At 39.8% G+C, this 15,528-nt stretch overlaps 1 pseudogene; it reads left to right on the top strand.

Moving 5' to 3' along the window:
• The first annotated feature begins 14,431 nt into the window (after positions 1 to 14,431).
• Positions 14,432 to 15,304, top strand: Rps21-ps3 (ribosomal protein S21, pseudogene 3; annotated as a pseudogene).
• The last annotated feature ends 224 nt before the right edge of the window (positions 15,305 to 15,528 follow it).

The raw sequence follows: 15,528 nt of genomic DNA, 5'->3' as shown, positions 1-15,528 counted from the left end.
AACAAATGCAGGAAGATTGAAATAATCCCATGCATTCTATGAGATCACCAAGAACTAAGGCTGAACTTGAATAACAACAGAAAGTGCACATATTCATGGAAACTGAACAACTATCTACTCAAAGATAACTTAATCAGGAAAGAAATAAAGAAATAAATTAAAGGCTTTATAGAATTCAGTGAAAATGAAGACACAGAATATCCAAGCTTATAGGACACAGTGAAAGCAATGTTGAGAGGAAAATTCATAGCACTGAGAACCTTCATAAAGAAGTCAGAAATTTCCCACACTAGCAGCTTGACAGCATATCTGAAAAGTCTAGAACAGAAACAAGTAAACACAACCAAGGGGGCTTGACAGCAGGAAATACTCAAACTGATGGCTGAACTCAACAAAATAGAAACAAAGAGAATAATACAAAGAATCAAGACAACCAAAATGTGGTTATCTGAGAAAATTAACATGATAGATAACCTCTTAGCCCCATTACCTAAAGGGAACACAGACAGTATAAAAACTAACAAAATTAGCAGAATCATAAAAGAAAAGGAAGACAACAGAAACTAAGGACATTAAAAAATATCATCAGATTCTACTATAAAAGCCTATACTCAGCAAAACTGGCAAATCAAAATGAAATGGATTATTTCCTAGATAGATACCATGTATCAAAGTTAAATCAAATGTGGTAGACTACCTAAACAGTTCTATCACCCCTATGGAATTATAAGTAGTCATTAAGAAAATATCACCCCCTCTCTCTCCCCCATCTTTGCTCCCCCTCAAAAAAACAAAGCCCAGGGCCAGAAGATTTTAGTGCAGAATTCTAGCAGACCTTCAAAGAAGAGTTAATACCAATACTACTTAAACTATTCAACAAAATAGAAACAAAAATAATACTACCTACTTCATTTTATGAAGCCACAGTCACTTTGATACCTAAACCACAAATAGACCCAATAAAGATAGAGAATGTCAGACTAATTTCCCTTACGAATATTGGTGCAAAAATACTCAATAAATTTCTCAAGACTGAATCCAAGAATACATTAAACCATCTTTACTATGTTCATTCCAGGGATACGGGAATGATTCAATATATGCAAATCCATCGCTGTAATACACTATAAAAAAAAAACGAATGGGAAAAATCACATGATCATCTCAGTAGATACTGAAAAGGTCTTCCATGAAATATAACACCCCTTCATGTTAAAAGTCTTTGGGAGATCAGGAATTCATGGCAAATACTTAAATATAATATAATAAATATATAGCAAACTAACAGCCAAAATCAAATTAAATTTAGAGAAACTATAAGCAATTCCACTAAAACCAGGTACAAGACAAGGTAGCTCCTTCTTTTCGTATCTATTCAATGTAGCATTTAAAGTTGTAGCTGGAGCAACTTGACAACAAAATGAGATCAAGGGGATACAAATTAGAATTGAAGAGGTCAAATATCACTACTTGTCAATGATAAAATCATATACATAAAAATCACCAAAATTCTGCCAGCAACCTCCTGCAGTGGAAAAATACCATCAGCAAAGTAGTGGAATATAAAAATAACTCAAACACATCAGTATCCTTCCTTTATACAAATGAAAAATGGGTTGAAATTAGGGAAACACAACTTTTTCCAATAGCCACAAATAGTATAAAATAACTTGTTGTAACTCTTACCAAACAAATGAAATATCCGTATGTGATGATTTGCATATGCTTGGCCCAGGAAGTGTCACTATTAGAAGGTGTGGCCTTGTTGGAGGAAGTGAGTCACTGTGGGAGTGGGTTTGAAGACCCTCCTCCTAGCTGCCTGATGATGGTCAGTCTTTTTCTGGCTTCCTTCAGGTGAAGATGTAGAACTCACCTCCATGCCGCCTGGATGCTGCCAGACTTCTGCCTTCATGGTAATGGACTGAACCTCTGAACCTGTAAGCCAGCCCCACTTAAATGTTCTCCTTTATAAAAGTTGTATTGATCATGGTGTCTGTTCACAGCAACAAAACCCTAACTAAGACACTGTATGACAAGAACTCCAAATCCCTGAAGAAAAAAAATGAAAGAAGACCTCAAAAGATGGAAAGAACTCAAGCCATATACAGCAAACCAGTTGCTAACATTAAACTAAATGGAGAGAAACTTGAAGCAATCCCACTAAAATCAGGAACTAGACAAGGCTGCCCACTCTCTCCCTACTTATTCAATATAGTTCTTGAAGTTCTAGCCAGAGCAATCAGACAACAAAAGGAGATCAAGGGGATACAGATCGGAAAAGAAGAGGTCAAAATATCACTATTTGCAGATGACATGATAGTATATTTAAGTGATCCCAAAAGTTCCACCAGAGAACTACTAAAGCTGATAAACAACTTCAGCAAAGTGGCTGGGTATAAAATTAACTCAAATAAATCAGTTGCCTTCCTCTATACAAAAGAGAAACAAGTCGAGAAAGAAATTAGGGAAACGACACCCTTCATAATAGACCCAAATAATATAAAGTACCTCGGTGTGACTTTAACCAAGCAAGTAAAAGATCTGTACAATAAGAACTTCAAGACACTGAGGAAAGAAATTGAAGAAGACCTCAGAAGATGGAAAGATCTCCCATGCTCATGGATTGGCAGGATTAATATAGTAAAAATGGCCATTTTACCAAAAGCAATCTACAGATTCAATGCAATGCCCATCAAAATACCAATCCAATTCTTCAAAGAGTTAGACAGAACAATTTGCAAATTCATCTGGAATAACAAAAAACCCAGGATAGCCAAAGCTATCCTCAACAATAAAAGGACTTCAGGGGGAATCACTATCCCTGAACTCAAGCAGTATTACAGAGCAATAGTGATAAAAACTGCATGGTATTGGTACAGAGACAGACAGATAGACCAATGGAATAGAATTGAAGACCCAGAAATGAACCCACACACCTATGATCACTTGATTTTTGACAAAGGAGCCAAAACCATCCAATGGAAAAAAGATAGCATTTTCAGCAAATGGTGCTGGTTCAACTGGAGGGCAACATGTAGAAGAATGCAGATCGATCCATGCTTATCACCCTGTACAAAGCTTAAGTCCAAGTGGATCAAGGACCTCCACATCAAACCAGACACACTCAAACTAATAGAAGAAAAACTAGGGAAGCATCTGGAACACATAGGCACTGGAAAAAATTTCCTGAACAAAACACCAATGGCTTATGCTCTAAGATCAAGAATCGACAAATGGGATCTCATAAAACTGCAAAGCTTCTGTAAGGCAAAGGACACTGTGGTTAGGACAAAACGGCAACCAACAGATTGGGAAAAGATCTTTACCAATTCTACAACAGATAGAGGCCTTATATCCAAAATATACAAAGAACTCAAGAAGTTAGACCGCAGGGAAACAAATAACCCTATTAAAAAATGGGGTTCAGAGCTAAACAAAGAATTCACAGCTGAGGAATGCCGAATGGCTGAGAAACACCTAAAGAAATGTTCAACATCTTTAGTCATAAGGGAAATGCAAATCAAAACAACCCTGAGATTTCACCTCACACCAGTGAGAATGGCTAAGATCAAAAACTCAGGTGACAGCAGATGCTGCCGAGGATGTTGAGAAAGAGGAACACTCCTCCATTGTTGGTGGGATTGCAGACTGGTAAAACCATTCTGGAAATCAGTTTGGAGGTTCCTCAGAAAATTGGACATTGAACTGCCTGAGGATCCAGCTATACTTCTCTTGGGCATATACCCAAAAGATGCCTCAACATATAAAAGAGACACGTGCTCCACTATGTTCATCGCAGCCTTATTTATAATAGCCAGAAAATGGAAAGAACCCAGATGCCCTTCAACAGAGGAATGGATACAGAAAATGTGGTACATCTACACAATGGAATATTACTCAGCTATCAAAAACAACGAGTTTATGAAATTCGTAGGCAAATGGTTGGAACTGGAAAACATCATCCTGAGTGAGCTAACCCAATCACAGAAAGATATACATGGTATGCACTCATTGATAAGTGGCTATTAGCCCAAATGCTTGAATTACCCTAGATCCCTAGAACTAAGGAAACTCAAGACGGATGATCAAAATGTGAATGCTTCACTCCTTCTTTAAATGAGGAAAAAGAATACCCCTGGCAGGGAAGGGAGAGGCAAAGATTAAAACAGAGACTGAAGGAACACCCATTCAGAGCCTGCCCCACATGTGGCCCATACATATACAGCCACCCAATTAGACAAGATGGATGAAGCAAAGAAGTGCAGACCAACAGGAGCCGGATGTAGTTCGCTCCTGAGAGACACAGCCAGAATACAGCAAATACAGAGGCGAATGCCAGCAGCAAACCACTGAACTGAGAATAGGTCCCCCGTTGAAGGAATCAAAGAACTGGAAGAGCTTGAAGGGGCTCGAGACCCCATATGTACAACAATGTCAAGCAACCAGAGCTTCCAGGGACTAAGCCACTACCTAAAGACTATACATGGACTGACCCTGGACTCTGACCCCATAGGTAGCAATGAATATCCTAGTAAGAGCACCAGTGGAAGGGGAAGCCCTGGGTCCTGCTAAGACTGAACCCCCAGTGTACTAGTCTATGGGGGGAGGGCGACAATGGGGGGAGGGTTGGGAGGGTAACACCCATAAGGAAGGGGAGGGGGGAGGGGGATGTTTGCCCGGAAACCGGGAAAGGGAATAACACTTGAAATGTATATAAGAAATACTCAAGTTAATTAAAAAAAAAATGGAAAGAACTCCCATGCTCATTGAATGGTAAGATTAACATATTGAAAATGGATATCTTACCAAAGGCAATCTACAGATTCAGAGCAATCCACATCAATATTCCAACACAATTCTTCACAGACATGGAAAGACTAATTATCAACTTCAGATGGTAAAACAAAAAAAAATGGAAAATACCCAAAACAATTTTGAATACTAAAAGAACTTCTGGTGGAATCACCATTATTCACTGAAAGCTATACTACGCAGCAGTAGTAATCAAAACTGCATGGTAGTATTGGTAACAATCAGACAGGTTAAATAATGGAATAGTGTCTAAGACAAAGAAATAAACCCCCAAACCTTTGGACACTTGATCTTTCACAAAGAAGCCAAGTTTATACAGAGGAAAAAAAGAAAGCATCTTCAACAAATAGTGCTGATGTAACTTGACGTAACTGGCCATCTGGATGTAGAAGAATGAAAATAGACCCATATTATCACCTTGTAAGCCCAAGTCTAAGTGGATTAAGGACCATAACATAACAGCAGATATACTGAATCCAAAGAGTAGAAAGTGGAAAAGAGCCTTGTACTCATTGGCATAGGGAGAAAATTCCTGAACTGAACACCAATGGCTCAAGCTCTAAGACTAACAATTGACAAATGCAACTTCATAAAACTGAAAAGCTTCTGAAAAGCATAGAACGCAATCAACACAACTAATCTACAACCTACAGGTAGGAAAAAAAATCTCTTCACTAACCCTACATCCATAGAGAGTTATATCCAAAATATATAAATAATTCAAGAACTTAACCTCTAAAAACTGTATAACCCAATTAAAAATGGAGTACAGCACTAAGCAGAGAATTCTCAGCAGAGGAATATTGAATAACTGAAAAGCAGTTAAGGAAATGTTCAAATTCCTTGGTCATCAAGGAAATGAAGACCAAAACTATCCTAAGATTCCACTTTACACCAAACAGAATGGCTAAGATCAAAACCTCAAGTGACAGTACACGCTAGCAAGGATGTGCAGACAGAGGAAAACTCTTCCCATTGCTGGTCAAATTGAAAACTTGTGCCACCACTCTGGAAATCAATCTAGCAGTTTCTCAGAAAAGTGGAAATAACTCTTCCTGAAGACCCAGTTATGCAACTCATGGGCATACCCTCAAAAGATTTTCTATCATAGTTCAAAGACATAAACCCCATTATGTTCCTAGTAGCCTCATTTGCAACAGCCAGAAGCTGGAAACAACCCACGTGTCTCTCAACAGAAGAATGAATACAGAAATTTTGGTTTATTTACACAATGGAATACGATTCAGCTATTAAAAGTAAGGATATCACAAATTTTGCAGGCAAATATCATCCTAAGTGAGGTAGCCCAGAAACAAAGGGATATGCATGGTGTGTGCTCACTGATAAGGGGATATTAGTCAAAAAGTAAAAGAAAATACTAATGATACAACTTACAGACTGTAAAGTTTAATAAACAGGAAGGCCCAAGTGAGGATGTTTGGATCCCACTTAGGTGTGGAAACAAAATAATCATGGGAAGAAGAGGGCAGGAACAATCTGGGTAGAATAGGGAATGGGAAGGGGAAAATGGGAACAGGATCAGGCATGGGTGGGGGGACAGGAGGGAAACTCAGAAGACCAGGAGAATGATTGAAAATATGCAGCCTCTGGGGGGTGGGAGGCAGATGGACCCTCTAGAAAGTCCCAGAAACCTTGGAGGTAAGACAATCTTAGGACTCATTTGAGGTGCCCTTAGCCAAAATGACCAAGAGTGGGGAAAGGGAACCCAAAGAGTCTACCTCCAGTAGATAGGGAAAAATAGTAAAATTTTTGACTTAGATCATTTCTCTCTAATAGAACTGCTGGGACAAAAATGGAGAAGAGATTGAAGGAAAGGCTTTCCAGTGACTAGCCCAACTAGGGGTCCATTTGGTGTGGGGAGAGCATCAAGGCCTGACAGTACTACTGATGCTGTGATGTGCTCATAGACATGAGCCTAGCATGGCTGTCATCTGTGAAGACCTACCAGCAGCTGATTGAGACAGATGTAGATACACATACCCAACCTTTGGACAGAAGTTGCAGATGCCCATGGAGGAATTCGGGGAAGGATTGAACAAGTTCAAGGGGAGGGCAACCTCAGAGGAAGACCAGCAGTCTCAACTAAACAGATCTCTGGGAGATACCAGGAACTGAGCCACCAAGCAGTCAGCATACAGTTGCTAATCTCAGCCACCCTGCTCCCAGGCCCCCAAACTCCCCCTCTGACACATATGTAGTAGAGGATTGAGTGATCTGGTCTCAGTGGGAGAAGATGCACCTAAACCTGGAGGGATCTGACACCCAGGGAAAGGGGACACCTGAATAGAGGGGTGAGGGCATCACCTCTTGGAGGCAAGGAGGAGAAAGAATGGTTTGAGGAACTGTGGTGTGACACAGAAGGGACAACCACTGCAATGTAGATAAAAAGAAAAAAAGAAACAAGAAAAACAAACAAAATGTTTTTGGCTAGTGTTCTCTACAATTCAAGTTCCAGGACATGCAGGACTACACAGAGAAATCCTATCTTATAGGGAAAGTGGAGGTTAAAAAAACCCATTTTTAAATACTAATACCTACTTTTTTATTTTGGAAAGATCCATGAAAGTAATATATTTTAAATATCAAAGTACGAAGTCCCACACCCGCGGATCCCGGCCCGCAGCAGCTCTCTGCTCCCAGACCCGGTGAGAGAGAGACCCAACCGCCTGGTCAGGTGGGCACTCCTGAGGCTGCAGAGCGGAAGAGACCACCAACACTGCTCACCCCTGCCCACATCCCTGGCCCAAGAGGAAACTGTATAAGGCCTCTGGGCTCCCGTGGGGGAGGGCCCAGGAGCGGCAGGACCCCTGCCACAGACACCGCCGGACCCTGAAGGAAACAGACCGGATAAACAGTTCTCTGCACCCAAATCCCGTGGGAGGGAGAGCTAAACCTTCAGAGAGGCAGACAGGCCTGGGAAACCAGAAGAGACTGCTCCCTGCACACACATCTCGGACGCCAGAGGAAAAAGCCAAAGACCATCTGGAACCCTGGTGCACTGAAGCTCCCGGAAGGGGCGGCACAGGTCTTCCTGGTTGCTGCCGCTGCAGAGAGCCCCTGGACAGCACCCCACGAGCAAACCTGAGCCTCGGGACCACAGGTAAGACCAAATTTTCTGCTGCAAGAAAGCTGCCTGGTGAACTCAAGACACAGGCCCACAGGAACAGCTGAAGACCTGTAGAGAGGAAAAACTACACGCCCGAAAGCAGAACAGTCTGTCCCCATAACTGACTGAAAGAGAGGAAAACAGGTCTACAGCACTCCTGACACACAGGCTTATAGGACAGTCTAGCCACTGTCAGAAAGAGCAGAACAAAGTAACACTAGAGATAATCTGATGGCGAGAGGCAAGCGCAGGAACCCAAGCAACAGAAACCAAGACTACATGCCATCATCGGAGCCCAATTCTCCCACCAAAACAAACATGGAATATCCAAACACACCAGAAAAGCAAGATCTAGTTTCAAAATCATATTTGATCATGATGCTGGAGGACTTCAGGAAAGACCTGAACACACTTAGGGAAGCACAGGAAAACATTAATAAACAAGTAAAAGCCTACAGAGAGGAATCGCAAAAATCCCTGAAAGAATTCCAGGAAAACACAATCAAACAGTTGAAGGAATTAAAAATGGAAATAGAAGCAATCAAGAAAGAACACATGGAAACAACCCTGGATATAGAAAACCAAAAGAAGAGACAAGGAGCTGTAGATACAAGCTTCACCAACAGAATACAAGAGATGGAAGAGAGAATCTCAGGAGCAGAAGATTCCATAGAAATCATTGACTCAACTGTCAAAGATAATGTAAAGCGGAAAAAGCTACTGGTCCAAAACATACAGGAAATCCAGGACTCAATGAGAAGATCAAACCTAAGGATAATAGGTATAGAAGAGAGTGAAGACTCCCAGCTCAAAGGACCAGTAAATATCTTCAACAAAATCATAGAAGAAAACTTCCCTAACCTAAAAAAAGAGATACCCATAGACATACAGGAAGCCTACAGAACTCCAAATAGATTGGACCAGAAAAGAAACACCTCCCGTCACATAATTGTCAAAACACCAAACGCACAAAATAAAGAAAGAATATTAAAAGCAGTAAGGGAAAAAGGTCAAGTAACATATAAAGGGAGACCTATCAGAATCACACCAGACTTCTCGCCAGAAACTATGAAGGCCAGAAGATCCTGGACTGATGTTATACAGACCCTAAGAGAACACAAATGCCAGCCCAGATTACTGTATCCAGCAAAACTCTCAATTAACATTGATGGAGAAACCAAGATATTCCATGACAAAACCAAATTTACACAATATCTTTCTACAAATCCAGCACTACAAAGGATAATAAATGGTAAAGCCCAACATAAGGAGGCAAGCTATACCCTAGAAGAAGCAAGAAACTAATCGTCTTGGCAACAAAACAAAGAGAATGAAAGCACACAAACATAACCTCACATCAAATATGAATATAACGGGAAGCAATAATCACTATTCCTTAATATCTCTCAATATCAATGGCCTCAACTCCCCAATAAAAAGACATAGATTAACAAACTGGATACGCAACGAGGACCCTGCATTCTGCTGCCTACAGGAAACACACCTCAGAGACAAAGACAGACACTACCTCAGAGTGAAAGGCTGGAAAACAACTTTCCAAGCAAATGGTCAGAAGAAGCAAGCTGGAGTAGCCATTCTAATATCAAATAAAATCAATTTCCAACTAAAAGTCATCAAAAAAGATAAGGAAGGACACTTCATATTCATCAAAGGAAAAATCAACCAAGATGAACTCTCAATCCTAAATATCTATGCCCCAAATACAAGGGCACCTACATATGTAAAAGAAACCTTACTAAAGCTCAAAACACACATTGCACCTCACACAATAATAGTGGGAGATTTCAACACCCCACTCTCATCAATGGACAGATCATGGAAACAGAAATTAAACAGTGATGTAGACAGACTAAGAGAAGTCATGAGCCAAATGGACTTAACGGATATTTATAGAACATTCTATCCTAAAGCAAAAGGATATACCTTCTTCTCAGCTCCTCATGGTACTTTCTCCAAAATTGACCATATAATTGGTCAAAAAACGGGCCTCAACAGGTACAGAAAGATAGAAATAATCCCATGCGTGCTATCGGACCACCACGGCCTAAAACTGGTCTTCAATAACAATAAGGGAAGAATGCCCACATATACGTGGAAATTGAACAATGCTCTACTCAATGATAACCTGGTCAAGGAAGAAATAAAGAAAGAAATTAAAAACTTTTTAGAATTTAATGAAAATGAAGATACAACATACTCAAACTTATGGGACACAATGAAAGCTGTGCTAAGAGGAAAACTCATAGCGCTGAGTGCCTGCAGAAAGAAACAGGAAAGAGCATATGTTAGCAGCTTGACAGCACACCTAAAAGCTCTAGAACAAAAAGAAGCAAATACACCCAGGAGGAGTAGAAGGCAGGAAATAATCAAACTCAGATCTGAAATCAACCAAGTAGAAACAAAAAGGACCATAGAAAGAATCAACAGAACCAAAAGTTGGTTCTTTGAGAAAATCAACAAGATAGATAAACCCTTAGCCAGACTAACGAGAGGACACAGAGAGTGTGTCCAAATTAACAAAATCAGAAATGAAAAGGGAGACATAACTACAGATTCGGAGGAAATTCAAAAAATCATCAGATCTTACTATAAAAACCTATATTCAACAAAATTTGAAAATCTTCAGGAAATGGACAATTTCCTAGACAGATACCAGGTATCGAAGTTAAATCAGGAACAGATAAACCAGTTAAACAACCCCATAACTCCTAAGGAAATAGAAGCAGTCATTAAAGGTCTCCCAACCAAAAAGAGCCCAGGTCCAGACGGTTTAGTGCAGAATTCTATCAAACCTTCATAGAAGACCTCATACCAATATTATCCAAACTATTCCACAAAATTGAAACAGATGGAGCCCTACCGAATTCCTTCTATGAAGCCACAATTACTCTTATACCTAAACCACACAAAGACACAACAAAGAAAGAGAACTTCAGACCAATTTTCCTTATGAATATCGACGCAAAAATACTCAATAAAATTCTGGCAAACCGAATTCAAGAGCACATCAAAACAATCATCCACCATGATCAAGTAGGCTTCATCCCAGGCATGCAGGGATGGTTTAATATACGGAAAACCATCAACGTGATCCATTATATAAACAAACTGAAAGAACAGAACCACATGATCATTTCATTAGATGCTGAGAAAGCATTTGACAAAATTCAACACCCCTTCATGATAAAAGTCCTGGAAAGAATAGGAATTCAAGGCCCATACCTAAACATAGTAAAAGCCATATACAGCAAACCAGTTGCTAACATTAAACTAAATGGAGAGAAACTTGAAGCAATCCCACTAAAATCAGGGAATAGACAAGGCTGCCCACTCTCTCCCTACTTATTCAATATAGTTCTTGAAGTTCTAGCCAGAGCAATCAGACAACAAAAGGAGATCAAAGGGATACAGATCGGAAAAGAAGAGGTGAAAATATCACTATTTGCAGATGACATGATAGTATATTTAAGTGATCCCAAAAGTTCCACCAGAGAACTACTAAAGCTGATAAACAACTTCAGCAAAGTGGCTGGGTATAAAATTAACTCAAATAAATCAGTTGCCTTCCTCTATACAAAAGAGAAACAAGCCGAGAAAGAAATTAGGGAAACGACACCCTTCATAATAGACCCAAATAATATAAAGTACCTCGGTGTGACTTTAACCAAGCAAGTAAAAGATCTGTACAATAAGAACTTCAAGACACTGAGGAAAGAAATTGAAGAAGACCTCAGAAGATGGAAAGATCTCCCATGCTCATGGATTGGCAGGATTAATATGGTAAAAATGGCCATTTTACCAAAAGCAATCTACAGATTCAATGCAATCCCCATCAAAATACCAATCCAATTTTTCAAAGAGTTAGACAGAACAATTTGCAAATTCATCTGGAATAACAAAAAACCCAGGATAGCTAAAGCTATCCTCAACAATAAAAGGACTTCAGGGGGAATCACTATCCCTGAACTCAAGCAGTATTACAGAGCAATAGTGATAAAAACTGCATGGTATTGGTACAGAGACAGACAGATAGACCAATGGAATAGAACTGAAGACCCAGAAATGAACCCACACACCTATGGTCACTTGATTTTTGACAAAGGAGCCAAAACCATCCAATGGAAAAAAGATAGTATTTTCAGCAAATGGTGCTGGTTCAACTGGAGGGCAACATGTAGAAGAATGCAGATCGATCCATCCTTATCACCCTGTACAAAGCTTAAGTCCAAGTGGATCAAGGACCTCCACATCAAACCAGACACACTCAAACTAATAGAAGAAAAACTAGGGAAGCATCTGGAACACATGGGCACTGGAAAAAATTTCCTGAACAAAACACCAATGGCTTATGCTCTAAGATCAGGAATCGACAAATGGGATCTCATAAAACTGCAAAGCTTCTGTAAGGCAAAGGACACTGTGGTTAGGACAAAACGGCAACCAACAGATTGGGAAAAGATCTTTACCAATCCTACAACAGATAGAGGCCTTATTTCCAAAATATACAAAGAACTCAAGAAGTTAGACCGCAGGGAAACAAATAACCCTATTAAAAAATGGGGTTCAGAGCTAAACAAAGAATTCACAGCTGAGGAATGCCGAATGGCTGAGAAACACCTAAAGAAATGTTCAACATCTTTAGTCATAAGGGAAATGCAAATCAAAACAACCCTGAGATTTCACCTCACATCAGTGCGATTGGCTAAGATCAAAAACTCAGGTGACAGCAGATGCTGGCGAGGATGTGGAGAAAGAGGAACACTCCTCCATTGTTGGTGGGATTGCAGACTGGTAAAACCATTCTGGAAATCAGTCTGGAGGTTCCTCAGAAAATTGGACATTGAACTGCCTGATGATCCAGCTATACCTCTCTTGGGCATATACCCAAAAGATGCCTCAACATATAAAAGAGACACGTGCTCCACTATGTTCATCGCAGCCTTATTTATAATAGCCAGAAGCTGGAAAGAACCCAGATGCCCTTCAACAGAGGAATGGATACAGAAAATGTGGTACATCTACACAATGGAATATTACTCAGCTATCAAAAACAACGAGTTTATGAAATTCGTAGGCAAATGGTTGGAACTGGAAAATATCATCCTGAGTGAGCTAACCCAATCACAGAAAGACATACATGGTATGCACTCATTGATAAGTGGCTATTAGCCCAAATGCTTGAATTACCCTAGATCCCTAGAACAAACGAAACTCAAGACGGATGATCAAAATGTTAATGCTTCACTCCTTCTTTAAATGAGGAAAAAGAATACCCTTGGCAGGGAAGGGAGAGGCAAAGATTAAAACAGAGACTGAAGGAACACCCATTCAGAGCCTTCCCCACCTATGACCCATACATATACAGCCACCCAATTAGACAAGATGGATGAAGCAAAGAAGTGCAGACCGACAGGAGCCGGATGTAGATCGCTCCTGAGAGACACAGCCAGAATACAGCAAATATAGAGGCGAATGCCAGCAGCAAACCACTGAACTGAGAATAGGTCCCCTATTGAAGGAATCAGAGAAAGAACTGGAAGAGCTTGAAGGGGCTCGAGACCCCAAAAGTACAACAATGCCAAGCAACCAGAGCTTCCAGGGACTAAGCCACTACCTAAAGACTATACATGGACTGACCCTGGACTCTGACCCCATAGGTAGCAATGAATATCCTAGTAAGAGCACCAGTGGAAGGGGAAGCCCTGGGTCCTGCTAAGACTGAACCCACAGTGAACTAGTCTATGGGGGGAGGGCAGCAATGGGGGGAGGGTTGGGAGGGGAACACCCATAAGGAAGGGGAGGGAAAAAAAAAAGAAAAAAAAATTTAATTAAATTAAGCAAACATAAAAAAAAATAAAAATGTACAAAAAAAATATCAAAGTACAAAATTTGAAAGAAACAGACATTGCTAATTTATTAGAAGAATTATAAAAAAATTATAAAAATAGAAAATTACTGAAGTGAGTTTTAAATAATGAGCATATTGTTGTCTTTAGATGCTAAGAAAAAGTATTTTCAATTCATGAGTCTGAGTGGTCAAAACTACATTTTAGAAAGTAAAAATGTTTAGTAAAATGACAATAGATAGAGATAGTTCCCCTCTAAGAGCCATGACATCACTAGTCCTGCGAATTTGCATAAGATGCCAGACCCGATTTCTCTCCTGTTGAGCAGACCTTAAGTCCTATTAGACAGTTGTTGGTAACTGACAAAATATTAGTGCCACGATTGCATTCTTAGGGCTGTCCTACCACCCCTGTCTTCATTGTACATTATAGGTGTCCCTGTGAAGTAGGATTACTTTTCACTTCCCTCCTTTGGATGTTTGCGTAGAAACTTCAACACAATTACCCCAAAGGTTCAGGGAACATCTCAAATGAGGAAATCTGCAGTAAGACTGTTTCTCTTAGAAAAGAGAAGCTACACCAATGGTAGCACAACAGTCTGACTGAGAGCAGGGATGGTCTCAGCATGCAGAACGACACCTGTGAGTTTGTGGACCTGTACGTGCTGCGGAAATGATCCACGAGAAAAGTGCATCATTGCTGCCAAGGACCATGCATCCATATAGATAAATGTGGCCGAGTTGACCGTGGTACAGGGCAGTTTAGTGGCCAGTTTAAAATCTACAGTATTTGTTGGGCCATTAGCAGGAGGGGTGAGTCAGATGATTGTATTCTCCGATTGGCTAAGGCTGACAGAATTGCCTCAAGATCTTTTGAACAGAAGAAATCGGGTATAATTTGTTATAAATAAAAGTAATAAGTAACTGTGGGGAAAAAAAACAAAAAAACAAAACAAAAAAAAAAAAAACAAACAAAATACAAAACAAAACAGTGTGACTGATTAAAGCAGACCTGAACAAGTACAACACCAATAAGTGTGCTACCCTGGAAAGGGAAAATTTCATAGGGCTCCACTACGATGCAACCTTGAAACCATGTAGAAGTAACACTAAAGATACTGAACAAATTGTGTTTATATGTTTATTCATATATATGTATACATAATAAGATATGAAAAAGGAGGGCATGAATCTGAGGGGGTTGACAGAGAGAATATGGGAAGGGATAAGTTGTAATCAGAGTGTTACCAAAACATAAGCAACAAACAAAAAAGGATGTGAAGGTGAGAAAGATCAATGTATCAGAGACAAAGTTTGGGAAAGTTGCACTTAAGGAATCAGGGTTTGACATTATCAATATGGACTGTATTAGTTAGTTATGGATTTTTCGTGAATTTTTTAAAATGATTATTTTAGGAAACAAAAAGAGAAATGCACTGAAAACTGTAAATGGAGGGGCAATACAGCTAACTACGATCAAGAATATAATATTCCCTTGACTCCGTGTAACAGCCAGAGTTAGGGAAATGTCGTGTTTATCCTGCTTCTGTTTGTCAGGAATAGTGTTGAAAGTGAATATACTGATTTTTGCTTATTATTGATTGTTGATTTTCCATTTTAAAGGTGAGGCTCTCTTTCCTTTCACTTTTTTTCTTTTGAGACAGGTTTTTTTGTTTTTCTGTTCGTTTGTTTTTTTAAATGTAGCACAGTCTGTCCTGAAACT

The sequence above is a fragment of the Rattus norvegicus genome, chromosome 7 (genome assembly GCF_036323735.1).
Source record: "Rattus norvegicus strain BN/NHsdMcwi chromosome 7, GRCr8, whole genome shotgun sequence".
Lineage (NCBI taxonomy): Eukaryota > Metazoa > Chordata > Mammalia > Rodentia > Muridae > Rattus > Rattus norvegicus.
This window is presented reverse-complemented; position numbering and strand designations above follow the sequence as displayed.